This window comes from Psammomys obesus, unplaced genomic scaffold (assembly GCF_907164565.1).
Source record: "Psammomys obesus unplaced genomic scaffold, mPsaObe1.curated_primary_1811, whole genome shotgun sequence".
NCBI lineage: Eukaryota > Metazoa > Chordata > Mammalia > Rodentia > Muridae > Psammomys > Psammomys obesus.
In genome coordinates, this window is record NW_026596057.1 from 13,018,530 (window position 1) to 13,045,419 (window position 26,890).

At 42.7% G+C, this 26,890-nt stretch overlaps 1 protein-coding gene across 6 annotated transcripts in view; it reads left to right on the top strand.

Annotated features, from left to right (window-relative positions):
- Nucleotides 1-26,890, top strand: part of Ralgps2 (Ral GEF with PH domain and SH3 binding motif 2) — a 126,114-nt gene that overhangs the window by 943 nt on the left and 98,281 nt on the right. For 3 of the 6 annotated variants that reach the window (XM_055624374.1, XM_055624379.1, XM_055624378.1), the window contains exons 1-2: nt 23-114; nt 1,055-1,144. The gene's annotated coding sequence lies outside the window, so the exon portion shown is untranslated. Of the gene's footprint in view, nt 1-22; nt 115-554; nt 631-745; nt 871-1,054; nt 1,145-26,890 lie in introns of those variants that run through there. The other 3 variants (XM_055624377.1, XM_055624375.1, XM_055624376.1) reach the window with 3 other exon arrangements.

Here is a 26,890-nt window from a genome sequence, read left to right on the forward strand (position 1 = left end):
CCCTCCCCCCGAGCGCCGGCGGCGGGCGCTGAATGAGAGACGCCGACTGCTCGGCCGGGCGAGCGCTGCCTCGGAGCCGCGGGCGACGCGGAGGCGACGGCCCGGGCGGCCCAGGTTCGGCGTGGCGGGGCGGCCGTGCGGGCAATGGCGGCGGCCGCGCTGCGCGGCGCGGGAGGGAGGGAGGGACGGACGGGAGGGGGAAGGCGGGCTGCGGGTCGCTCGCGGTCCCGCGGCGGCGGAGGCCCCGGCGTCGCCGCAGCAGCCTCCCAGGTGGGCCGGGGCCGGGCCCCCGCCGCGCCGGCCACACCCCCTCCGGGGCCCCGCGCCTGCACCCCCGCAGCGAGCCGGGGCGGCTGACCTGTTGCGGGGCCGAACGGGTGAGCGGTGCCGCCGAGGCCGCGCGCCCACCCGGAGGGGGCCCTCCCGCAGCGCCGCGCCGCGCCATCCGCCCGCGGCGTCCGGGATTCCTTTGCAGCGTGGGCTCCGGCGGGCTCGGAAGCACCGGGCTCGGGAGGTGATGGGGAGCCGGCCTGGAGGGGAGCCGGGACCCGTGCGCCGCCGCGGCTCCCCGCCCCCCTCGAAGCGCTTTTCCTGCCGCCGTGTGCGGTGGAGACGCAGGCGGGTTTCAGGGTGCGTGGGCGTGTTTGGGAAGACGCTGCGAGCTGATAGGAGGCACCTCAGTACGAGTGCTAATTTGTTTGAGCTGGGAGGGGTGAGGGAGGGGAAGAAGGGGCCCCGCGGTGGCTGTGGAGGAGGGGCGCCCGCCGCCCGCCGCCTCTCTGCGGAGAGCACTCCTCCGGAGCATCCAGTGCCTATTGTTTAGGGTCGGGGGAAGAAAACACGGGCGGCCGTTTGATTGCGCCTTCCTCCGTAGGTGCTCTGCATTTTCCTCCCTCCCCCCAAGTAGCTGTAGAGCCTAGTTTCTGTGCCGGTGTTTGTGTATGGGCTGACTTTGGTGGTGTTTGATGTTTACCATCCGGTGGACCCGAGGTCGCGCGGCTTTGAAGATGACGACCATGAGCATTTTGAGTAACTTTTCGTTTCTTGCATGCAGGAGTGCCGCAGTGCCACAGTTCATAACTTGCAAACTGTAAAGCCTGTCTCACCCAGATATGATTGCTCGGGCTGTAGCATCACAAATATAGTAAGTGTAACGCTGTTACTGTTGTAGTGGGGGTTTATCAGCAAACTGTGTTATTTTAATAATAATAACCTCTAGTGAACGTGTGTAGTCTTGAAGCTTTGAAATGTGGAAAATTGCTTGTCTTAGCCGCATATATACGTTAAGTGTGTTTATTAGAGTTCCCTTGAATGGTTTAAGTGTAGTTTTTTTTTTAAGCTTTGAATCCTGGCGTAGTAATTTTGAAATAGTAAGAGCTGTCTTCCTCCCCACTCCTTTATGTCTCCCCTTGCACTGGTTTCAGGAATTTGACGTTTTCCAGAAATACTGTTCTGTTTGTCTTTTTACACCACATTGCAGAAGAAGTTGAAATATTTGCGTGTGTGTCAAGATCACAGTATACTTTTCTGACACTACAGTAACTGAAACTACAATTTAGAAGTTAACTGTGAACCAGGTGTGCTTGAGTAATGCAGTTTGTGTGCTTTTAGATACGAGAGTATCTTTTTTAGTTTATTATGACCTTACGCTTACAGTTGGGACAGTGGTTGCCTGCAGCGAAAGATGGCTTTGTTGGAAAAATTAATTTGATTGCAACTGGAAAGTTTGTTTTGTTTTGTTTGGAGACATGGTCTCACTGTGTAGCGCTGGCTGCTCTGGAATTCATTATGTAGACCAGGCTGACTTTGAACTCATGAGATCTGCCTGCCTCTGCCTAGGAGTGCTGGCATTAAAGGGATTTAAGCTTTTGTCCAGAGGCTAGATTATTCTACACACATTGAGTACCTGCTTTCTGCTGTAGTCTTGATAGACGTGGAGGGGGGTGCAGAATAAAACCAGATGTGTGCCCTGATGGAGATAAAATGCTAAGTGAGCAGGCCTACTACTAAAGTTGAAGAAGTAAAAATGCATGATGCCTTTTGAGTTAGAATATTGCCTGCATTTTTTCTTCTCAGAGCAGTGAACAAAAGCGTCAGGACCGTTGTCTTAAACTATGCTTCCATTTATGTACATTGGGTATCTGGTTTCCAAACATACTCAAAATATATCTGGAGTCAGAGGGTGTTGTGGTTTGTATGTGGCTAAACAATTGTACTTGTGGTTTATAAACTTAAATGAAAGGTTTGCTGATACCCTTCTCTCGGTGTCTGTCTGTGAGAATCTTTAAGAAAAGTAAAACACCGTCCTCCCTGCACTGAAACAGTACTCTGTCACTCTGTTTTAAAAGGAATGTCTTCCTGGAAGTGAAAAATCTGATGAGAAGTCATCATTTTATGCTGTGATTAATAATCAATGTGATATACATTGGTGTAGAGCTTTGTAGATTTCAGTGACCTTTACCCTCTGTAGGCATAATTCTCACCATTTCAGAGTGGGAAGCCAGTTGTCAGGAAGCATGCAGTGACCCGGTCGCAGACCCTAGCTCTTACTAGGCCGTGATGTTCCACAGCCGAAGTGTGGAGGTCTGAGAATTGCACACCCGAGCATTTAGTGTGCGCCTGGTCTCCAGAAGCTTCCAAGAAGCTTTGAAGTGCCAGCCTATTAATTGAAATTGACCCTGTTGACTCTAAAAGTACTGCTTTCATTTGGGATGAAAAATGAACACATGTAAACTTTTGAGAATAAAATACATTAAAATGGATTCTGGTTTTTGTTGTCTAATCTTCACTTGTGAAAAAGTTACTTCTGTCTGCATTTTACTCTTTTTAATAGTTACTTAGTGTTCAGTGAAAACATAATTCAGATAGCTTGAAATGACTTGAGCGTTGGTAGGTCCCTTGGAAGAGAGAGAGTTTATTGCATTACCCTATAATTACTTCCTTAAGTGTGGTTTAAATTCCCATTAGTTCCTTTTTAGTGAGAGAATGGAGATTGGATATGATAAAATTTCAGTATTTTTTAATTAATCTTTACTCTTTATTTTTCATGCCTCATAGTTTTATTTTCTTTGGTTCCCAAGTGTTATTTAAGAACTCGTTCTGAATATTCCAAATGGGTTTTAATCATCAACCTCCTCCTCCCTTCTCCCTTTCCCTTTCCTCCCCACCTCCTTTCTTAGAGAAGTACCTGACACACAATGTTCAGTTATTGGTCAGAGATTATGGGCAGAGAGGAAAAGCAATTGATGTTAAATGATATGACCACTTCATTCTTTTTTTAAAGTTACTACTTTAATACAGCTGTACATGGAAAAAAGTTACGCTGCAAGACTTTGAATAAACCCTTTTGTCCCCTCCCTCATCTCTTCCAGACTTGCCTCCTCGGTCCTGCTCACACAGCTTCAATTTTTGACACCATTAGTTGTTTCTTCTGAGACTTCGTCTTTTTTTCTTTCTTCTGATACTTCGTCTTTTTTTCTTTCTTCTGGCATGAGTACATGGTTCTGCAGTTTTGCTTGTCAGCTTTAGTGTTTTCTGGTTTTTTTTTTTTTTACAATGGCTTTACTTTAGGGTACCTTTGCTACCTTGAACTTCTCTATTGTATTATGATTGTGATGTCATACTTTTGATTACATGTTCATTGGTTACATTATTATGGTTCTGTAAAAATATTTAACAGTCGAACTGTGCAGTATACTATGATTGAATTTATTGGCATTAGATTCTTTTGTATTTTTTCCTTACTTTCTTATTTGTCTTTTTTAATCTCTATAGTTTATCCAAATCTACAAGCACATAGGGTGATAGATATTCAAACTTTTTAAAAGTTAGGAAAGTTCCTCCTGAGGCCACTGCTTTTGCTCAGATGTGCAGTGTGCTTTGCAGAGTCTGTGGCTTCCCATCATTGTGCTTCTCACGGTGTCCTGGTTGACTGTGTCGGAGCCTGCGCTGGCTGGATTCAGGTCTTCCTCTTTTCTCAGTTTATTTTCTCATTTGGGAGAGTTGCATCTTTTGTTGATGTAAAGGTGGCTCACACTTAATAATTCCAGCTCTTGAAAGCCAAGGCAGGAGGATTGCTGGGAGTTCCAGGCTGGTCTGGGCCAAAGCGTGAGACTGTTTCATAACAAACACAATATGTATGACAAGGTGAACTTTTTGAATTGTTTATGTTGCTGAAGATACTTTGTTCTACGTTGATCGCTGTCTGGGCTAGGTTCTGAATGAAGATGATAATTTTTCCTTGCAGTACAAGGGACCACTGTGAGATAGAAGGTGTTGCTGTATGGTTTCCTGCCTCTAAGCACAACTGTTGAAAGGTCTGTGCCGTTCAGAGTTTTCTTCCTTTATGCATGTGACATGGCCTTGAGATTTTTTCCTTGTCATCAGGATGTCTGATGTAACCTTGGTATTTTATGTGTCCTTGAGTCTTCATTTCTTATGCATGGGACTTCCCAGGTCACGTAGCCAGTGTGTTTTAAAAGAGCTGGGTGGAAAGCGGTGAAGGTAGAGAGCCATATAGTCTTTGTACACTAAGACCCAGTTTGCTCCTTGGAAGAGTGTGGAAGCAGCTGCAGCTGGCTTGCAGGTGGCTTGCAGGTGGCATGCAGGTGGCATGCCTTGTAGTTTCCAAAGCCTTGATCCAGCTTTGCATTTGCTTTACCGGTAGCACTTGCTACTATAGAAATGGGAGAGAAGACAGAATGTGGAGAGACTTGATGGTGACAGCTTCAAATCTCACCTGAGTGTTTCAGCTGAGAGTAAGGAGGAATGGGAGAGAGTGTAACAGGTTTGAGAAGAAAATAAATGATGACATCAGAGTGATGGAAGACTAGGGCAGGAATGGTAGTGTGGTTGCAGGCTCACCTGAAGAGATCATTTCCACATTTTGTAAGTTCCTTGTGCCTGTGTGTGGATGTCTTTGTTCCACGCTTCTCCCTCGTTTAAGGAAGTATCTGTTGGCTACTGCCTACACGAGGGTTGCTGTCCTGCTTTTAGGGTTCTCTTGTCTCTGCTCCCATCCTGCCTTGGAGCTTTGTGATTACAGATGTGCACTGCTCTGTCCAGCTTTAGGTGGGTTCCGAGGATTCGAACTTAGATCTTGTGCTGCAATTTTACCCACTGAGCCATCTTCACAGCTCCATGAATTTGTGTTCAGAACTTTAGTAGCAATACTTCTAAAATTTCATAAAGATACCTTACTATTGATTTCTATATGTAAGGTAAATGATCCCAGCTTCCCTGCTCCCCCAGCTCTTGCTGTGTAGTCCTGGAAGACCTGGAACTTGCTCTGTAGGGCAGGCCAACTTCAAACTTCTGACGGTCTTCCTGCTTTTTGAGTACTGGGGTTACAGGAGTGGCCCATCATGCCTGTGTAAGCGTTTGGTTTCTTTTTTTTAAGTCTTTGATAACAAAGATTGAGAAACACTTTGTAGTGTCAGTGTTAGTATTTGAAGGCTCTAAAATCTAAGTAAGTGTTGATCTCATCAAGTCTTTCTGTATTGTTGCAGGTAATCATAGGTGTTTTCTTGATTAATGATAAGATGTCTTGTGTGTGCTGCTTTCTGTTGAGTTCTCTTTTATGTTCTTGACTGTAGCCTCCACTTAATTATGACGAACTCCTCCCATTCGCCAACCCCTGCTTGTCTGATTTGCCAGTGTCTTAGAGTTTTTTTTTTTTTTGTAATCTTCATTTATAGGATTTATATGTATGCATTTTGGTTTTCTTCAGAGTTCTGCTAAGTCCATAAGCTGCATTGTAAAGCATTCTTTCTCCTTCCTGTCTCTGAAATAGTTCCTTCAAGGTTATGCACTCCTCACAGAGGTGAAAGGTGAAGAGGAAGGTTCTAGGCCTGAGAGTGTGTCCTAGTGATGGGGACTTAAATGTATCCCACATGTGCATGGCCCTGGGTGTATTTGCCCTCAGCCCCACTTGAAAATTCTAGAGGAAAATGTGCCTGCATGACTTTCGTAGGTGGAAGAGTTTTTGGTTTTGGTGTGTTTTTTGTTTTTTGTTTTTGTTTTAGTAGAGCACAACAAGTACTAGCCAGAAGAGTAAAGATTGATCGTGTGTATAGTCATCAGGTAATAGTATTAAGAAAACAAAAGGGCAAATGACAAATTAGAAAATGTGTATGCAGTACTTACCTTTGCCGTAGGGCTTGTATGGAGTGTGTTTTAAAGACACATCATTGTGAAAATGTGCAAACAAGTGGGCGATCAATCTGGATAGGTATTTACAAAATGAAATGGCCTAATGGCCAAGACAGCACAGTACTTGTCTGTCAAGTTCAGCAAGGTGGCGTTTAAAGTGACAATGCAGTGCTTCCCCCTCTCCCCCCAAGGCATTAAGGAAAGCGCTTGAAGCACAGTGTTGACTAGCATGGAGAAGGTTCGACTTGGGAGAGTCTCCTCAGTAGCCTCTGCCACTCTGCTTGTGTGTTCTTGGGTCTAACAGTCATACTGCAGAGTGCCCGCAACCTGTCAGCTGCTGGAGCCCTTCCACTCTCTGCAGAAAGAAATCATGAGTAGGCGCGAAACTCTATTAGCGGTCGGACACACTCTGAGCGCCTAAGGCCTTGCAGTCAGTGGCAGACCCAGGGGCCTTACGGCTCCCGTAGGTGAGAAGTGAGTGCCCGTTACTCCAGGCTCTAACCACAAGCAGCCAGATCTTTGGCTGCAAGCAGTAGCAAGCAGTTGCAAGCAGCCACAGTGGCTACTGCCTAAAGTCGTAGCTCCTGTCTAAGCTTCTGGTTATGCTTTGGGCATTGGGCCCACAGTTCCTACAGTAGCTGGTGTTAACAGCTCTTGGTCCTGCCTAGGGTGTCAGGACCCTTGGCCTTTAAGATGTGGAAGATCCCTGGACTGTATGTAGCAGCTGTGTGCCCTGTAGTTTCTTGTCTTTGCTGTGCTCCTTGGTGCCTGCCCCCCTCCTGCAGTCTGTGCACTCTTCGGTTGTTTCTGGCTGTCGTGCCACCTCTGCTGCCTTGGCTGCTGCTCTCACTGCTCTGCTGCATTTTTTGCTGAGTCCTCTTCATGTGACCAGTTCACCATGCTGAAAGAGTGATAAAGATCAAAAGTGGCGAGGGAAGCCCATTGAGAAGCCTTTTGTGGGCCTAATGCTGCAGTGCCAAGGCTCTCATGGTTGACTCCAGTGAGCAGTAGCCTGATTCTAGCCAGAAAGGAGTGTTTGACAAGGGTGTTTCCACCAGTCATGGCACAGCCTTCATGCAGTCACAGGCCTTCTGTTAGAAGTGCTTCCCCTTGTGAAAATGGCTGCTAGGGTTCACTGGGGCTTGCAGGGCAGTGTTGACTAAGTGGTGCTTTAGAGGCCCAGAACTGTGCTTGGACAGCAACTGTTCCTGTAGGCTAGCCTCCAAGGCAAGCCTAGAGTGCATAAAGTGGCTGGGTTGCTTCTAGGGCAGTTCCAAAGGGTGCTGCCAAAGGGGCTGTTGGGCTAGTAGTCTTCTGCTTCAGGCAGCCAAGCACCAGGGAAGGCTCTGACAGTGGTCAGTTAGGCAGTCAGAGCATCCTGCCCTGTCTGAGCTTATGGAACAAAATAAACGTCCAGGGGTGCTTACAGCAAGGATCTGCCGCTGGCCTGAGTAGAGCTTTAATAGCAGTCACAGGTACAGGCTTAGCCAAATACAAGTTGGGTTGTTTTGTCTGTCTGAGATACAATAGAAAACAGCCAAATTGCATGTCCGTTAGTACAGCAAACTACGTGTACATTAGAAGAAAACATTATGTGTCATATCCTTGGAATAAGTGAAGGGTTCTTAGATATGGCACTAAATGACACCCAAAAAGTGTCTGCCATTGAAGCTACAAAACATCTGGGTTTCACAACAGTAGTGAAAAGTGAGGACCTTACCTCCCCAAACCAGGTGTTCTCTAGTATTTGTGTTTAAAAATCTGAATGATTTAACTTCTTTAAAGAAAGGATATTAGCTTTAAGCTTATTTTCTTTATTTTCTTCTGCTTTTTATGCTTTTCAACCTTGAATTCACTCTCCAGTGCTAGTAGACTTCAGATGCAGTGTTCAGGGCTTTTAGATGGTTTGTTTAAACTTGCCTTGGACTTGAAAACCTCTTGCCTCTGCAAGGGCTGAGATTATGGATGTGCACTACTACCTGGCCCTGAATTTTTATTCATTCACTCATTCACTTATTCATTCATTCACTCAGTTTACATCTCAGTCGTAGCCCCTTCCCTCCCCTATTCCTCAGAGAAAGGAAGCACTCCCTGCCCCCACCAACCAGAGCACATCTGGTTGCATCAGGACTGAGTGCACCCTCTTTTCCTGCGGCCAGGAGGCAGTCCCCTCAGGGGGAAGTGCTTGAAAAAGCACGTAGCAGAGTCCATGTTGTCATGGACAGCCTGTTGTTCCCCTTGCTAGGAGACTCACATGAACCCTGAGCTGCCCATCGGCTACATCGTTGTAGGGGTCCTAGGTCTGCTCCATGCATGGTCCTTGGTGTTTGAGTCTTCATGAGCCCTCCCTGGTTAATTGACTTTGTTGTGTTCTTGTGAAGCTCCTGTCCCTTCCCTTCTATTGGGCCTGGGTTTTGCATGAAAATTAATATCTTAATTGTACGTATTAGTTGAGATCAGTTGACGTCAGTCCTTGCATATATTATACACTAATCAAATCGAGCCGTTTACATTTTCCCCCTTTGGACCTCCAGTAATGACTAGACATTTAGGGGGACTTAGTGTATGTAGGGTTTACAATTCTTTTGTTTGTTTCTTGCTTTTGTTTTTGTTTTTCGAGACAGGGTTTCTCTGTGTAGCCTTCACTGTCCTGGACTCACTTTGTAGACCAGGCTGGCCTTGAACTCACAGAAATCTGTCTGCTTTTGCCTCCCTGAGTGCTGGGATCACAGGTGTGTGCCACAGAGCCCGGCTTTACATTTTTTTTATTTCATTTATCTACTTCTGTCTGTCGTGTATGTGTGTGTGTGTGAGCATTTGTGTGGAGGTCAGAAGACAGTGCTGTGGAGTCACTGCGCTTGCAGTGAAATTAAGGCTGCTGAGGTAGCTCAACAAGTATACTTTTGCTACATAAGACTGGCAACCTGAGTTCAACCTAAACTGCTTAGAATGTGCCGAAAGAAAGATGTCTCCTATGAATACATTAGACAGTCTTCCTAACAGACATGCTTTTTAAAAACATTGACAAAAAGTAGCATTCCTAAGTTTTTCTTTCTGTTGCTACTAACCAGTCTCAGCTAGTTATGTAGCAGAAAAAAAAGTATAGTTTTTTATTGCTAGTAAAAGAGCCAGGCCGGTTGTGGTGGCGCACACTGGTAGGATTTGCTGAAGGAGGCAGAGGCAGGAGGATCACGAGTTCGAGGCCAGCCTGGGCTACACAGTTTTTACAGGGAACTTCCCAGAGACTCATACTCCAACCAAGGACTATTCGTGGAGATGACCTGGAACCCCTGCACAGGTGTAGCCCATGGCAGTTCAGTGTCCAAGTGGGTTACATAGTAATGGGAAGAGGGACTGCCTCTGACATAATCTGATTGGCGGGCTCGTTGATCACTTCCCCCTGAGGGGGGAGCAGCCTTACCAGGCCACAGTAGAGGACAATGAAGCCACTTTTGATGAGAACTGATAGACTAAGATCAGAAAGAAGAGGAGAACTTCCCCTATCAGTGGACTTGGGGAGTGGCATGCATGCAGAAAGGGGAGGGAGGGTGGGATCGGCAGGGGAGGAGGGAGGGGCTTATGGGGGGATACAAAATGAATAAAGTGTAATTAATAAAAAAAAAAAAAAAAAAAAAAAAAAGAGCCAGAAGGTGGAGGCCAGAACTCACTTGCCAAAGCTTTGTTTTGTCGTTTTCTTTTTTCTTTTTGGATCTGGAACTCAAACTCAGGGTCTTAAACGTGTTAGGCAAGTATTCTGCCAACTGAACTACATCCTTAACCATGCCTTAGGTTTGTAAAGATTGCTCTGTGTGGGTTTGAACTTAAGGGAATTCACAAGACTATTGAAAACTTCTTTTGCTGAACTTGGTTTTCCAACCAGTGTACATAACTGTGAATTGGCCATAGTATTGAAGTCTAATGTGGCCCAACAGATAAGCTGTGGGAATGAAAATTTCATGTAATTAGAATGAGAAATGATAGTTGACAGAAGGTTTTTCCTCGTGTTATTCTCTTGATATAGCGTAGAAACTCAGTAGAAAGATGTCTGATTCCTGTTTGCAGGGTGTCCTCTGACATTCACACACTGATCTGTGCGCTACACATACACACAAGTACAAATGAAGGGTCGCTATACAAAATGTGGTTTTAAAATACTGAAAGAGCAGTGTGTACCCCTGATCCATGTTGTAAATACGAGCTGCTGCTGTAAATTACACGACCTCCTTAGCAACAGCCAAATGTGTATTTATAGCTGCGTAGTTACTCCAGCTAAACAGATTAGAAAGACTGCAGGATGGTTGAGCTCCAGATTAGCAGTGGTTTATCTGACTCAGTGTCCCAGACTCACTGATTATAATTCTGGCCTGCACATAGTTCCCTTGAAGGAAATCTGCTTTTTCCACAGTACACTGTAGACCTCCATAGCTATGTTTTATGCTGTTTAAAACTATATTGCAACAGATGGTTCAGCAGTGGACGTTTGACTCGGGAGCCACTGAAATGGCCGAAGTGATGTAACAGTGTGGGGTTATTTGGTTAGGAAAAGTACATGGAGTTAATTTGCTGTTAGGCTAAGTGAGCTGAGGCTGGAAGGCTGCATTACACTAGAGTCCTGTTTAAAAAACAAGCAAATAAACAAACAAACAGTTTAAAGAAGTGGAAAGTAATTCTAATCAGAAGCTGTGAGTTAGTACATTTAAAGGAATTGAGGAAGGCCTTGGATAACCAGAAAAGAATTGGGCATTTTTGCCTAGACAAGCACAAGTTACATACTCTGAGAGACACGGTTACAGAACATGAGATGAAGTGTTCTGGTCTTCTGTTACTCTTCTTTACTGTAACAAATCCTGTCTTTCTGTTGTGATAAAACACTATGACCAGCAGCAACTTGAGAAAGAAAGGGCTTATTTCAGTTAACACTTCCAGGCAACAGTCCCTCACCAGGGAAGTCAGGACAGGAACTCAAGGCAGGAACTGATAACAAGGCCGTGGAGGAGTGCTGCTTATTGGCTTGCTCCTCTGGCTTACTCAGCTTATTTTTTTATATACCCCAGAACTACCTGCCAGTGTTGACACCACCCTCAATGGTCTAGCTCTCCCCCATCAATCACTAATTAAGAAAACGCACTACAAACTTTCCTACAGGCTTATCTTACGATGGAGTCATACCTCAGTTGAGAGTCTCTCTTCTCAAAATGACTGGCTTGGGTCAAGTCATAAAACTAGCAGGTACAACTACTGTTCTTGAGATCATTTCAGTTTCCTACCATCCCCTCAAAGATTGTCGGCCTTGGTTTCAGCTTTAAAGTTCCGGCTCTGTGCTTTAACAGTTATATCAAGTGTGTAAAGTCTTGTTTTGTTCTTACCTTGTGAGTGACAAGGTCTCACTGTAGCTGGGGCTGACCTCGAACTCATTGTGTAGCACAAGCTTCAAATTCAAGCAGTCCTCCTGCCTCAGCTTTTCAAGTGCTGAAAAGTGGCAGGCATGAGCCAGTCACTAGTCTAGGCTCGGGGTATTCAACTTCTGTCTCATTTCACACCTTCAAAATGAGCATCCTCCCAATGCTTTGCTTCATAGAGGTGATGTGAGGGTTGAAAATGATAGCTGCAAGCTTTTACAATAATGCTACACACAAAACAATGTCCAGTAAAATAATGTGTGTTGAGGTAGTTAGGTTGCCTTTTTTTTCCTCCTTTTTTTTTTTTTTGTGAGCAACTGAAAGATTCTCAACTTGAATTACCTGGAGTCACTTATTTCCCTCGGAGGCCACAGTTGGGTTACTACGGTAACTGGGGTACAGGACATAAAAACGTAGTTTACAATGCGACCACCAGTACTTGCCACTTCCTGAGCACTGAGTAGATGCATGGTGGTGGTCTGTGTGTTCTTTTGGGGGGTTAATTATATTACAATTTATTTAGTACTTTTAAAATTTTATTTTTGATTATTTGGGGATCTCACATCATGCACCCTGATTGCACTCGCCTCCCAATCTTCCCATGCCTGCCCTCTCTTCCCCCATAAGCTCTGCCAAAAAGGAAAAAGCAAGTCCACTCTATGTTGCCTGCATACTCACTGGAGGATGGTCAGGTTCCTAGTGGCTGGCCACCCCGGGGAGAATGAGTCTTTTTCTGCTTGCGTTTGACCTGAAACCATCAACTGAGGAGAGAGAGCTTTGTGGTGGCCGGGGAGGGGCACAGCCAGTTCTCCTCTACCAGCATTAACACGGCTTCAGATGTTACAGACAGACTGTGGACATTTGTGTGGGCTTTGGTCACAGACACTACTGACCCAGTCATGGCCCTTGATAGTTGCATGGGCCATAGACCTCAACATGGCCTCAGGTGGCTACACCCACCTCTCACATCAGGTTGGCCCCCACAAAGCAGCAAAACCTGAGGACATCACCAAGTCATCAGCCAGTAGCCGGGTGGGCCTTCAAAGAGGTCCAATCCAGAAAGGGAACCTTTTCCATCTCAGGCCTCCTTCAGAACCTCCCCCCAGAACCAGGGGATTCCACTGCCTGGAGGCAGTTTTGGGGTCTAAGTCTGTGTCTGCATAAGCTCCAGGCTGGTGCGCCCCACCCCACCAACTGTAGGTGGCGTGACAGCATGTCCACCAGCCCCCTCTCTTGCCTGTCTCCATCATGTCTCCAGTTCTGCCTCTCTCCCTGGCTCACAGACCACTCGCTCAGTTTTTTTGCCTTTCCCACCTCACCGTCACATACGTGTTTACTGTGGTAGCGCCAGCCTCTCCAGCCTCGCAGACCAGTGTGGCACTCTGGTGTCTTATGCCTGCCCTTGTGGTCTAAGTGTTTTATTGGAATTAACTCATGGGGTCTTCATGGTAACTTAGTGAAGCACTGTTAGCGTTATTGGAGAAATTGAGGCAGAGGATGAGGGATTAACTTGCTCAAAGTTATATGGCATGTAAATGGCTCTGTGGTAAATTAGTGTTAAAAATGTAAAAAGTGCGTGGTCTTTTACATGAATGAAAAGACATAATGGAGAATGAGAGAGATTAAGTATCTAAGGATTTCTGTCTAGGATGTATAAAGAACTCTGAAACTTACAGGACCAGTCAACAACCTGATTTTCAAAAAACATGCAAAAAGCTTGATAGACAGACACATCAAAGAAGACAAATTACATATATGAAGAGATGTACATTCCTTGTATTAGTTGAAATATTGTTCCTCACTAGAAAATTAAAATTAAAATCACAGCAAGATACCACCACAGAGGAGAACACCCTTCATACCAAGTATGTGAAAGGAAATTAGAATTCTGAACATGGCTATTGGGTCCAACACAGTACAGCATCCTTAGGAGACAGTTACTAAAATTTTCCAGTTATTTCACTCCCGGGTATTTGATGGAGGTACCGAGTCTTCATACTCAGTGCTCACAGCAGCCTTACTTATAATAGCTCCGCATGCTCATGAGTTTGTAGATGAGAGAATAAACTGGTAAGTTGTGATCTAGCCATGGGACAAAGCAATACAAAAGCATGGACAAAAGGCAAAGCAACGGAGATGGCTGTCTAGACCAGGGGCTCTCAGCCTTCCTAATGCTGCGACCCTTTCATACAGTTCCTTGTGGTGACTGCCAACTCTAAAATCATTTTTATTGCTACTTCATACTGTAATTTCACTACTCTGATGAATCATAATGTAAACAGCTCTTTTTGCCTATAGCCTTAGGCAACCCCTGTGCTAGGGTTGTTTGACCCCCTTGTGGGGGTCCTGGACCCCAGGTGGAGAACCCCCACTGCAAATAGGGCAATTATAGGGAGCCAGAATCCTTGGGGTCACCGATCACGTTCACTGTTTTCATCGTGGAGTGATACCTGTGTGTAAAGTTTTAAGATACTTACTTACCTACGTATGAACGTATATGTGTATGTATGTGGGTTTTGAGACAGTCTCCTTCTGTAGCCACACAGCCTGCCTGGATCTCACTATGTGACCAGCTTGGCCTTGAACTCACAGTAATCACCCTGCCTGTCAATGACTATTGCCAGTCTAGCAGGTTGTTTTTACAAAGTTTAAGAAATGATACAACAAAGCTACTTCTGTGGCTATGGAATAGAAACTACTGTACCTTTCACATGGTTATTTTAAATATATATAAAACATAAAAAACTTGAAATTGTGTTCCTAGAAGAAGAGCGAGCCTGCTGTGGTGCATTTTCATATTGGAGTTCCCAGCTCTCCAATGGCTGAGGTGAGGGGAGCCTGGGCTGTATAGTGAGACCCTGTTTTCAGTGAGGCCTTCTGTCTCCCTGAGGACACTTGATTTTTATGGTTATCACGGCTCTCAGTGGATACGGGCGTCACGTGCTGCCAATCAGCCTACAGTGCCCAGCCGAGTCCTCAGCAAAGAATTAGCCAGTCCCGACTGCTAGTGCTGCCGCGGCGTGAAACCCTGAGGAAGCGGCTAAGTCCTTGGCTGCTCGTCAGTCCTGTGGAGATGCACATTGCTGTGCTGACTGTGTTGATTGGCAGAACAAGTCATAAAGCAAAGCCTGTGGAGACAGTTGTGTCTTAGGTCTGTGCAAGTGTATGGATAATGTGTTTGTGAGACTTGAATTCCTATTTAGGACCGATTGAGCCTAAAAGGCCTCTATGGTCAGGTTTTTGCTAGTATTTCATTAGTAGGCCAAGACCTCTATTCTCAGATTAGACACCTTAGAAATTTTTTTCTTTTCCATCCAAAAACTACAGTTTTATTTTTAACTGGTTTAAAAAAACAGAACCCTGTACATATTTGCTGAGGTCCCCTGATATTTCAGTATATGTGCACATTGTGTAAATCTGGTTATATCTATAATTTCTTTGTGCTAAAAATCCCCAAACTCCTCACCTCTAACTTTTTGAAATACACTATGTCTTTTTCCATTTTAAAAGAGCAAGGTAGATCTGAGAGAAAGATTAGGAAAAGGTGATGACATGGTTGAGGTTGAAAACATTGAGCCCTAAAGCTTGGCTTAGGGAGCTATTCAATGCCAGGAGTTTGCAAACTCAGTTTGACTGGGATCTTAATGTAGCTTGCTGCTTCTGCAGACCCACCTGCAGCCAGCTCCTCCCAAAGGCTGGTTGGTACTTGGCAGTACCTGGTGCATGTCTAACGTAGTGTGTCTGCCTTGCTTTGTGTCTTACTCTCTTCTGTCACAGTAAAGCTGTGTTGTTAAAATAGACCTAGCTTTAGACCAGGAGTAGCAGACTTTGTGTACAGGTACAGCTGGTATTGTGGCCCTGGAAGACTCCACGGTTGCCGGGAGTTGAAAGAAAGCACTAAGGACTGTGTTCCACTGAGGCTTCAAAGCTGGGACTGGCTTAGGCCTGTCAGTTCTGGTTCTGTCATTAGCATTTCCTCTTCGATAGTGAGGAATGGTTCCCCTGAGGTGGATGTTTGCAAATGGAAGAAAATAATTTCTTTCACTTGGAGCTGCTCTCATTCTTACTGATGGTAATGTGATGTAAGCGAACGGCCTGCACTTTAAGGAGCAGAATGATAAACCAGCCTTAGCCCCCTTTGATTGTCACACAGCCCACATGCAGATAGCAAATTCTGACAAGTTTACCTTTGAAAATAACCTTGGAATTAGGCTTTCCCTTACAAATCATTTGGTGGAGGGCAATGATTTATTTGCTTTCTCTGTTTTTAAGACTCCCTCTAACTCATCACCCACAGATGTTGTATAAATAACTATCTAAAATAAAATTACTGTGGCGTACTTCTCTAATTATTCAGATATTCCCATCACCCAGAATACAATTCTTACCTGATTTTTATTAACTTGGCTCTTTAGAAAATAATTCTATGGCTGTAAATCCATGAACATAAGGAATTTTTAAAATATGCATTCAGTACACTTTATTCTTTTCTTTCTTTCTTTCTTTCTTTCTTTCTTTCTTTCTTTCTTTCTTTCTTTCTTTCCTTTCTTTTCTTTCTTTCTTTCTTTCTTTCTTTCTTTCTTTCTTTCTTTCTTTCTTTCTTTCTTTCTTTCTTTCTTTCTTTCTTTTTTCATTTTCATTCTGGCCAATTCGGTGGCCTGGGGCTTCTCTCCTGGTCTTTCAGTTCAGTGCTGTCTCAGAGAAGAGTGTGTGTTTTCTTCCCATGATATCAGGAGCCTCCCAATCTGCTGAGGTCTGATGAGTTTGTCTTATGTACATATATGCACCCTCCTTTCCCCCTCTGCAGAGAATTACACATCAGTTTTATCCATTCTTAAGGCTATTTCCCCTGCTGGGTGAATGGAAAAAAAAAAAAAAAAGACATGAGTGCTCCTAGGTATGGTGGAGGAGAAAGTTTATTATAGAATATGAAAGAGAGCATAGCTAAAGGCAAAGACATCTGGGAGAGTCCAGAGTGGACACGACCCTGAGCTGGGCCATGTGAGGAGAGGGGTTAAAGGACAGCCAGGAGACTAAGAGGCCAAAAAGGGAAAAAGTGTTAAAAGAACGGGCATAGCCCCAAATGACTGGATTGTATAGGGAAGAGCAGCTCTGGGAAGGGCAGCTCAGCCCCTGGGCTGGATACATTTAAGGTAGCGGCTGGGGATAGGTAAAGGGAGACAGGTATGTGTCAGCTAGGAGGACCCTGTAACTAGGGACTGAGGGATGCTGAGAGAACCTGGCAGCTAGTGTCAGCTTTGATATGGGAGTAGACACTTAGGCTGGCCTTCTGGCCCGGCTTTGAGACCTGCCGCTGGGGTGGCTTTCAAACATAGTTTCTGCTCTGCGTAGTCTCTACTTGCCAAGACTCATTAAGTTGTAAGATTTTCTGTGACTACTCTGATGTTTTCTTTTTGGCAGACAGATCTGAAGGAGAAAAAAAAAAAACCTTCCTTTGGTGGGGGGTAAAGGAGAGGATGAAAAGTAGGAACTTCGTGGAGAATGTTTTCTTCGTTCTTGAGAGAGCTCCCATTTGCATGTTAGTATTTACCTTAGAGGGCTGCTAGAACTGATGAAGGACAGTATTCCCGTGATCAAAACACCTGTTTATGCAGGAAACTACCTCTTCTTGGTCACTGCAATCAGGAAGTTTTTCAGGAGTAAATGTGTCATCAGAGAGCTGTTTTCAGTTCTGAATAAAGACGGTTGAGTGGAAAACAGACTCGAACATCACCTTAAAAATTATAGCCATCTAATGTATTTGTAGTAGTATCAGATTGTGGTTTAATTTACATTTTCCTAATGACTAACGGATACACACACGCTGTGTGTGTGCACGTGTGTGCTTGGCATGCGTGTACTTACATGGTATATCACTTTCCTTTATTCTCTAAAGATAGGGTCTCACTGGCCTGGAACTCACTGATTAAGCTAGGCTGGCTGGTCAGAGCTCCAGGAACCTGCCCGTCTCTGCCAGTGCTTGTGTTAGAAGTATATCTGGCTTATGTGTGGATGTCTCTGACAGATCTCTGATCAGAGCTCAGGTCCTCATGCTTGTGTGACGAGGCCCTTACCCACTGAGCCATCTGCTGAGCCATCTGAGCCCTAGGACAAACCCTCGCCTGAAAAAATTTTACGGCACACACGCATGTGCCTGTGTGTGTGTTACAAATCATTATGTAAACGTAGCAATTTCTTCTTTTAGTATTGGTTACCAAAATCTGCAGGTCTTCAAGCACCCGATTTTAAATAGTGCCGTAGCCGGGCACGATTATCTAGGCAGGCCTATAATCTCAGGTTAAAACATAAGATGGGAAGATTGTAAATTCAGGGTTAGCCTGACATGCAAAGGCTATCGAAAAATAAAGTGTTACAGTATTTTTATATAGCCTGTACACATCTTCGTAAGCTCTAGATTATTTGTAGTATGTCACCCAGTGTAAGCGCTGTATAAAAGAGTTACACTGTATTGTTTAGGGAATGATGATGTCCAGTACACGTTTAGTGAGATCTGATTTTTTTTCTCATTTTATAGTTGGTTGAATCTGGACCATAGAAGACAGTTTGTTTGTTTTTTTTTCAAACCAGTCACTTCTTCCCCTCCCTCTTTTTCTTCCTGTTTTGAGACAGGGTTTCATACTTGAGCTTATTATATAGCCAAGACTAGCTTTGAACTCTTGCCCTGTCTCCCATGTACTGGGATTATAGGCATGTGCCAACACACCCAGCTTGATTTTTTGTTTGTTTTTCGAGATAGGATTTCTCTGTGTAGCCCTGCCTGTCTTGGAACTCACTCTGTAGCCAAGGCTGGCCTTGAACTCACAGAAACCTGCCTGCCTCTGTCTCCTGAGGCTGGGTTTAAGGTGTAAATTTGTGGAGGGCTGTGGCTATAGCTCCATGTAGAATGTTTGCCTTGCATATCTGATGCCGCAGGTTCACTCCCAGTGCCGCCAAGAAGCAAACACCCCATCCCTAGTTAATGGGATGTTTAACAGTAGAGAGTGTGATGTTCTTTTGGCTAGTTAGATACTGGTGGAGCGTCACGCTTCCATAAATTCAGGCTGTGGCTTTCACCATTCTGGGAATGACTGGGAGAGTGTATAGCACATTATAATTTGTAATTTATTATGCTGAGCAGAGATTTGATCCCACTACTACCCAGTAGTGACCTTTGTTGCCTGCTGTTGGAACTAATTCATAGTGACTGAAAAGAAGTCTAGAAGGTAAATATGTATCATGCCAGACTTCTTAGAGTCATTAACTGTTTATAGGACTAAAAAGAAAATGTTACAACTTCATGTTTTGTGTGCCATTGTAGTATTTTCAAAGGTGAGAATCTTTCAAGGTGTTTTGGGGACAGATCCCTTGTAATATCAAGTGGTTATTGTGCTTGAACATATCACAAAGGTATCCATTTGTTGAAATACCTGAATTTAGTAGGAATGACTGAGAGTGTTCTTAGTCTCTTTATCTGTATATTTTATTTTGTTTAACTTCCTGAGTCAATTTTGCAAGATCTTCCTCATTAGCAGTCCATTTTCTAAGAACTCATCCTTTACTTAGGGGCAGGATAAAGTATAGGCCTTTGTCCCAGTATGGCAGACATCACCCTTTGTCCCTTTTCTCTACACTCAGTTCCTCATACTTCCAATTTAATTCTTGAATGTTGCTCTCTGTTATACTCAAACTATCGACAGTCTTCTAATAGAATGGGTTTTTGCCTCTTAGCCTTTGTTTATACTCTTAACTCTATTGTTTTGTTCTTGTAATGAACTGCCATTAAAAGTGAAGCCCAAGAGACTAGTTATTCATCTCCTGACACTCCCTCATTTTCATAGCAGTTGAGCATTTGAAAAAGGATGTAGAAAGTGCCACGGATTAGCAAACAGATGCACAGTTGAAACCTATCTCTGTCATGAGCTGGTTATGGGTTGGCGTGCGTGATCTCAGCACCGAGTTGGTGGTCTCTCACAGAAAATCTGAGAAGTGAAATGAAGCAGTAGGTTAGCAAATGTGCTTTACTCTTTTCTGACTGACTTTCTTTCATTCTAACACATTTGAAAGCTATGATATTTTCTCATCACTTTATAGCAAATTTCCATAGCTATGATTTTCCATGGGGAGCAGGAGAAGGGCTAAGAAGCAAACCTTGGAATGGAGGGTCATCAAAATGGGGAAGGAGCTGGGATTTGAAATGCACCCCAAGTTGAGATCTTTAAAATACCTTCACCTTTTCAATGGTACTCATCTCTGTTATTCTTTCTTTTAGCTTGATGGCTAAATACTTGTATATAGGTAGCTCAGTCCAAAAAAGCACATTTTGATCATGACCACATTTTGCCTGTCTCGTGCTACTGAACAAGTGACCTCTATCGCCATCTGTTGGTAAGAGCTGTGCTTTTTATTAGGCTTGTGGCTTGCTTAGATAACTGAGTTCTGCAAGTTGAAGAGCTTTGTAATTCAGAATTTAATTTCCCTTTATATTGTGTAGTTGGAAATAGTTTCAAACTATTAGTGAAATGATAATAGCATACCAGAATTCTCCACAGAAGCAATCAGTAAGATATATATGAAATCCCTTTATAATTATTGTGTATATATTTTTTAATACATGATTTCTTACAGGTAGGAAAAGCTGTTTTGTACATGTGTGCACTATATACAGTATATACATTAAATAAGGAGTTGTCTCTAGTCACAGAGACTGAGAAGTCCCGAGATGCCGCCTGCAGTTGGCAAGCGAGAGACCTACAAGAACTGATAGTAACTCAGCTCTCCTCCCACGTCATTCTGCTCTCTCATTCCCCAGTAGCACACTCTTGCCAGACATGTATAAGTATGCTTTAAAAAGACCTCAAGCACATAGAATTGTGAGCTAAGTGGACGTCTGCGAGCCAGTCTTGAGTACAGAACCTGACTGAGTGTATGAACACTCAGCAAAACTGTGTAAGAAAACAGTGTTCAGAGCACATTTATTTATCCTTAACCTATGTGCATATTTTGGTATAGGAGAGGTTAGATTTGTTTTTTTTTTAATTTAATTTTTTGAGATTATAATTGGTTTACTTCTCCTTCCTCTTCCTCCCTCCCATATACCCCTTCTTTCATATTTATGACCTCTTTTTTTCATTAATAGTTGTTACATATATTTTGAAATACACAAATGCAACCCAGTCTGTATATATTTTTAAAGAATTTGTTTTATTTTAAATTACAAGTGCGTGGGGGGGGGTATAGGCGTGTGCTGCCATGCTGGTGATGGAGCAGTGTTCCAGCCCTTCGAAGGCCTTTAATACTGTGCACTCTGCTTCAGCTCAGGCACTAAAGGGTAAAGGAAGTACTTTCTGCTGTCACTGTCCCTTCCCTTCTAACTCAAGATGCTGACTTAGTTTTGAAAACCTTCTTTCTCACACTTCTTAAATGTGTGCTTTAAGCATTTAGAAACAAATATAAAGTATAAGTAGATGTTTTAGCTTAAACAATAATTTGGTAAGGAAAGCTTCCTGGGAAATGGCTTATTTAGTTGCTCTGACATGATACACTAAACATGGAGTAGATTCACTTAACATTAGCAATGTTTCTCCCTTTCGCTTCTTGGGTGGTGTGTGAAATTGCTAACCCTGTCATTATGGTTGGCTTCAAGCAATAGGAGTTTATCCAGAACTCGTTTTCTCAGTTTCAGGGTGTGTTCATGTCCATGTGAACTACTATTGTTTGAAATACTTGCTGCTCTCAGATTGAAAATTAAGTACAGCTTATATTTTTATACTTTATGCCAAGAATAAGTGAGCTTTTGGTTCTGAGCTGAGGATACATTTTATATGTCTGAATAAGCTGATAATTTATGCTTAATTCATAGATACTAAGTATCCTTAGAAAATTTGAAATGCTTCAAAATAGGAAACTTTTAAAGTTATTCAACTGATATAGTCTATGTAAGTATTCTAAAATTTGAAAAACTCTGAAATTTGAACCATTTCTAGTCCTCAGGCATTGGGACTGAGGAGTTCAGCTGGCACTTAGAAATCAGTTGACATTAGAGGTGAACACCCTTAAGGGAGCATCGTTAAAGCCTGCAGTTTAGAATTGCATAGGTATACTACACACTGACGTTTAGTATTTTTATTAAATATGCAAATCCAAGTAAATACTTTGTCCAGCATAGCACTCTGGGCTAGACCTGTAGCTGAGGCTCCACACCCCGTGCTGTGACATTTTACTTGCCCCTTAAGCAAGAGGGCCGTGTGAATTGTTCATTGATTCAGGTAGGTTGCATTTTTTTCTTTTTGACATCACCTGTAAGAGACTGTTTTCTGTGTGACCAGGAATTCTGAATTACGTGGGGTAGTAATGTGTGAAGATGAAGTCAAAAGGCTAGAATGTGAACACTTGTGGTTTACAGAAAAAAGTGTCTAAAGAGGGTCCTGAAGAGTTCTGACTGGAGGATGATGTGGATGGAAAAGGACCTGCATATCTGTTTTGTTTTAATGACAGGTGATAGTTTGCTAAGATTGTTTTCTTATAGGAACTGTTAATGATTCCCAGTTCCTGTCCCTTCCAGTCTACGTTTCTCTGCCTGACAGTTGGGACTTCCAGCCCTGCTGCTTTTGAGCTCTGCCAGTGCTCCTCAGAGCTTTTCCAGGTCTGGCAGGCCAGTGTTCTGGATAATCCCTTCTTTAAATTTGTGTGTTCGTTTGTAGTGTTTCCGCTATTTCATCATGGTTTTGATTTCCTCTTACTCTTCAGCTTGTCTTTCTTTGTAATCTTAGATACCAACTTTGGAAATCATCTGGTTCTTGAAACTGAATCACAGTACAGCAGTCTTTGGATCTTTGATTTCTTGCTCCTTTCATTCTAGTTTGATCAGAGTAGGAACAGACTCTAAAGTTCCCTTCATCTGTCCTCTGTTTATCCCTCTCTTCAGGCTGTCCATCTCTACACTGTAAACTTGCTCAAGTTGTTAGCCCTCTTTAAAACAGTTTTGGAGACCCAGTCGGTGTGCTCTTGCCTGGGGAAGACAATTTCTCCCACACTCAGCATTCCTTAGTTGCTTCTGGTAGTTCTTTGTGTAGGGCTGAGGCCACTTGGTGTTGTCCACTCCTCTTCACTTTGGCATGTCTGTTTTGACCTTGTTTATGTTGGTGAGACTTTGAGAGTGGCTTCTGACATTTCCTAGGAGACACAAACTCCCTGGCCATCTGGCTCTTTCTGCCCTCTCTTCCACAAGTTTCCTAAGACTTAGGTGCTGGAGTAGTGTTTGTTGTAGACATAGCCATTGAGGCTGGGCTCCACAGGTTTTCGTTTTAGTTGATGTTTTTCTGTAATGGTCTCCATCTGTTGCAAAGAGAAACTTCCTTGAATGCAGGGTGAGGACTAAACCTCTCTGTAGGTATAAGGACAAACTGGTTACCGAATACCAAATGGTCAACCCCGGAAACATACATACAAGTTACATTCTACAGACTGAATGGGTTGTGTTTTTTATTTAAGAATATGTATTTATAGACATACATATGTATTTAGTAAAAGCAATGAAAAAAGAGACCCAGTCTGGAAGAGAGCAAGGAGGAGTGTGTGGGAGGGTTTGAGGAGAGTAAAGGGAGATATTTGTAATCTCACAAAATAATTAAAAATAGATGATCCCTTCGGTTGATTGGGTGTATCTCTGAGCCTGCTCTTGAGCCACTCTTCCTCCTTTTGATTGAGAAGCTAACTGTAGACTTCTAAATTGGTGGTTGTTTTCTCTTAGCACTGTGAAGCCTATACTTTCTTATTGGTGCTGCTGAAAAGTCGTCAGGGTTTTGTTGTTGTTCCTGTATAAGTAATTTCCCTCTACGTCACTTGCTTTAAAAAGAATTACTTGGCAGTTTAAAATGATGCGTGAAGAATATGGTGTTCTCTCTGTCTCTTTCTCTAAATTCTACTTAAAGGTGGGTGGTGATTCCTGAGAAGGAGTCACATTTCTCTTAAGTTCTGGAAACTCTTTGAGCCTTTGTTTTTTAAGATTGCCTCCTTTCATCATCCTTCCTTTGGAACTGCTGTTAGGCCGTTAGGGTTTACTCTGTTCTTCACTTCTTAAATGGGGTTCTCAATCTCTGTGGCACTCTGTGTTCTACTGTCTTGGTTAGTTACCTGTTGAGCCCCCTCCTCAGTAGAATTTGATATGATGCTTCTGTAGTGAATATTAATTTTGTTTTAAAGTACTAAAACTGTTTCTCTTTATGCTTTCTTTTCCTTTTTTTTTTTTTTTTTTTTTTTTTAGGCTACTGTTTCAGTCCTTTCTGCTGTGTAGGCTGTCTCTGATAGTTTTTCATGAGAAGTAATCCTAGTCATTGTTACTTCCTTTAATCCATAGTAGGTTGTGTGCTTACAGAGCTGGTAGTATTGAGTCTGTCAGTGGGGTTTTGTTTACTTGACTGTCATATTACCCATAATTCCTTGTTCACATTTTGTTTCCAATGTCTGTCTTGTTGTTGAAGGATTGTGACTGGTGGTTAATGTATTCTTTTTTAAGGCAGGGTTATTCTATATAGTCTTGGCTGGCCTAGAGCTCTTTATGTACACCAAGTTGACCTCAAAGTCACAGAGATATGCCTGGCACGTAAACATATTTTAATGTGGACTTCTTACATTGAGGATCTTGGGCCACAGTGGTATATAAATTCTGTGTCTGTCTGTATGGTATCATACCCGGAATAAGGATAGCAAGGATAGATATGGTCTTCTAACCTCAAATTCTAAGCTCAAGCCAACACAGATAAGGTTCCTCAACTTCCTATGCCAAGACACATTTCCGTCAGAGCATCTTAGCACCTTTGGTCCAGGTTTTGACCTCACTGACTCTCCTTCAAATGAAGATGGGTGACGGTGAGGTTGGGAGGGGAGACTGTGTGCCTCATTTCTGTTCTTATATCTTAGTGGCCTGGACTTTCCTCTTCAACTGGAGTTAGAATTCAAGCTCTTGTTTTAAGTTTCTCATGAAGCACAAGTTTTTAGATTATTTTGTAGCTACATTGCTGGAAGTGCTCATCGTACTTTGTTAACTGAGTGACTAAATCTTAACTGTCATCTTGCGTGCTTGTGTGTAATATTTGAATCCTGCTTTCCAGCACTGTGTATCTGGCTTGTGTGTAAGCTTGCCCTATGAATGATTGCCTTGTTCAGGGATTCGTTTATTCTTCCAACAGATATTTATTAAATAGTAATTGAGGTGAAATATGCCAGATGTACATTAATGCAAAGATGAAGGATGTTTTTTGTTTTCTTTTAGAAAATTTGGGTCTTTAACATCAAACTTAAAGATCATTAAGGAATAGTAATATAAAAAGTGAGAAAACGCCACTTTGTTGGAGATGTTGGGCAGAGAACCTTCTAGAACCCAGATCTTCATCAGAACCTATTCTTTTGAAAATTCTGTCATAATGAGTTAAACTTTGTTCCTATAAAAGCAAAGATAATCACTTAATAGTGTACCAGAAATAGTTTTAAGAGGCAACTCCGTTTTTTATTAAACTTTTGTCATAAACAATTTAGTGTCAGTTATACTCAGCATTTTAATGACTAATTATAAAGACAGTATTAAAATCTTGAACAAATCTCATTTTCTTAGATTAGAAAAAAGTAAAGTCACGTGGTAGGAGTAGGCTTGCTTTCTTTCATGTATGTGTACCAGGTGCTCACACTTTTGGGACTCCCGTGAATGGCAGGAAGTGTAGCTTTAATTGTTATTTAAAATAAATGTTAAAGGAAGACAGGCTGTCTTAAATGTGGAAGAGTCTAAGAATGTTATCTCAAGGGTTTGATTTACCTTGATGAACTTGTCGTTGCTGTGGCCTTGTTTCTCTTTGCTATTACTGTGTGTACACTTGCCAGAGTGTGTGTGGCAGATAATTTTGAGGGTTGGCTTTTCTCCTTCTACCTTTAATGGGTTCCTAGGGTTGACCTTAAATATCTAGGCTTGTGTGGCTTACATTTCCACACTGAGCCATCTCACCTGCCTCAATTTTTGTATTTCTTACTTGTAATGACCCATTTGGCTATTTAAACTGTAAGATATTTTCTTCCTGAAGCAAATACAGTATTTTTAAAATTATGGGATACCATTTTACATCAATTCCATTAAAAGCTGAAAGTGGTTTCCTCAACTCCAGATGGCCTGACAGTATTTGAGTCAGACTGGGAATCATGGGATTTGCAGACTTCATTGAAGATAATGCAAATGCTGCTAGCACAAAGCAGTCATAATTGCAGTAGAAATCATTCTATAAAAGAGCATTTCATATTTTGGTCTGACTTCACAGATAATCAACATTTTAGTTGGTCAGTGAATGGTATATATTTATTATTAAACACATAAATAAGGGGTGAGGCTGACAGTTAATGTTGTCAAAGAATAAAAACCAGTAGTACAAAGTAAATGTTTTCTGTATATACTTCAAACTAGGATAAACTGTGTAATTCTGCAGCTAAGGGAGAGGTAACAAACCTTATTAGATTCAAGTCTGAATTCAGAGTGATGAAAGCTTGACTTGGAGTTGATGAGTCAAGAGGCAGCAGCACAGTAGGTATCTGGCAAACCCATCAATGACCTCTGACCCCAGCAGTAAGTCTCTGCAAGTCCTGTTCCCTAGTGAAAGTATTAGAGAGTAGTGTCATCACAGGGTGTGTATATAGACCAGGTGCTAAGGGAAATATAGTTTAGTTATATGCAGAGGCAGTAATATGCAGCTGTGCGTTGAGATTGATTGATAGGGAATTTTCCTGTCAACTTTAACTCCGTGTTTATTTATTAAAGGGAAAAAGAAAAACTGGTTTGATATTGGAAGTACCCTTGAAAAGATGGCAGTTAGGAAGCTAAATGGTTGATTCTACAGTTTGATGGTCTAGTTTGTGAACTCAATCAAGGATCTAAGTCTACACCTTTCAAAGTTTCCTGTTGGGGGCTGATACTGTTTGTTGGAAAAAACCCAGAAGACAGAATGAATATCTTCAGATGTAGAAAAGAGAGTAAGTTTAAATTAGTGAACTTAACTAAGAAAATAGTTACTGTGATATTTGTAGTCATGGATGTGTGTGCTGCTTTTATCCCTAGTAAAATGAGGTAAACTAAGATATGTTTTTTTTCTGATTTAATATCTTGAGATGCATATCAAAAGAGTAAACCCATGTTTCTTTTAGTTCCCACATATTGGATTTTAATAAACTCCATTTTCATGAAATACTTTTATGACAAAAATTGTCAAAGCCAGGCAGGAGGCAGGAGGTTACCATGGGTTTAAGGCCAGCCTAGGTTCTATAGTAAGTTCTAGACCAATCTGGATTACACAGTAAGAAAGTATTTT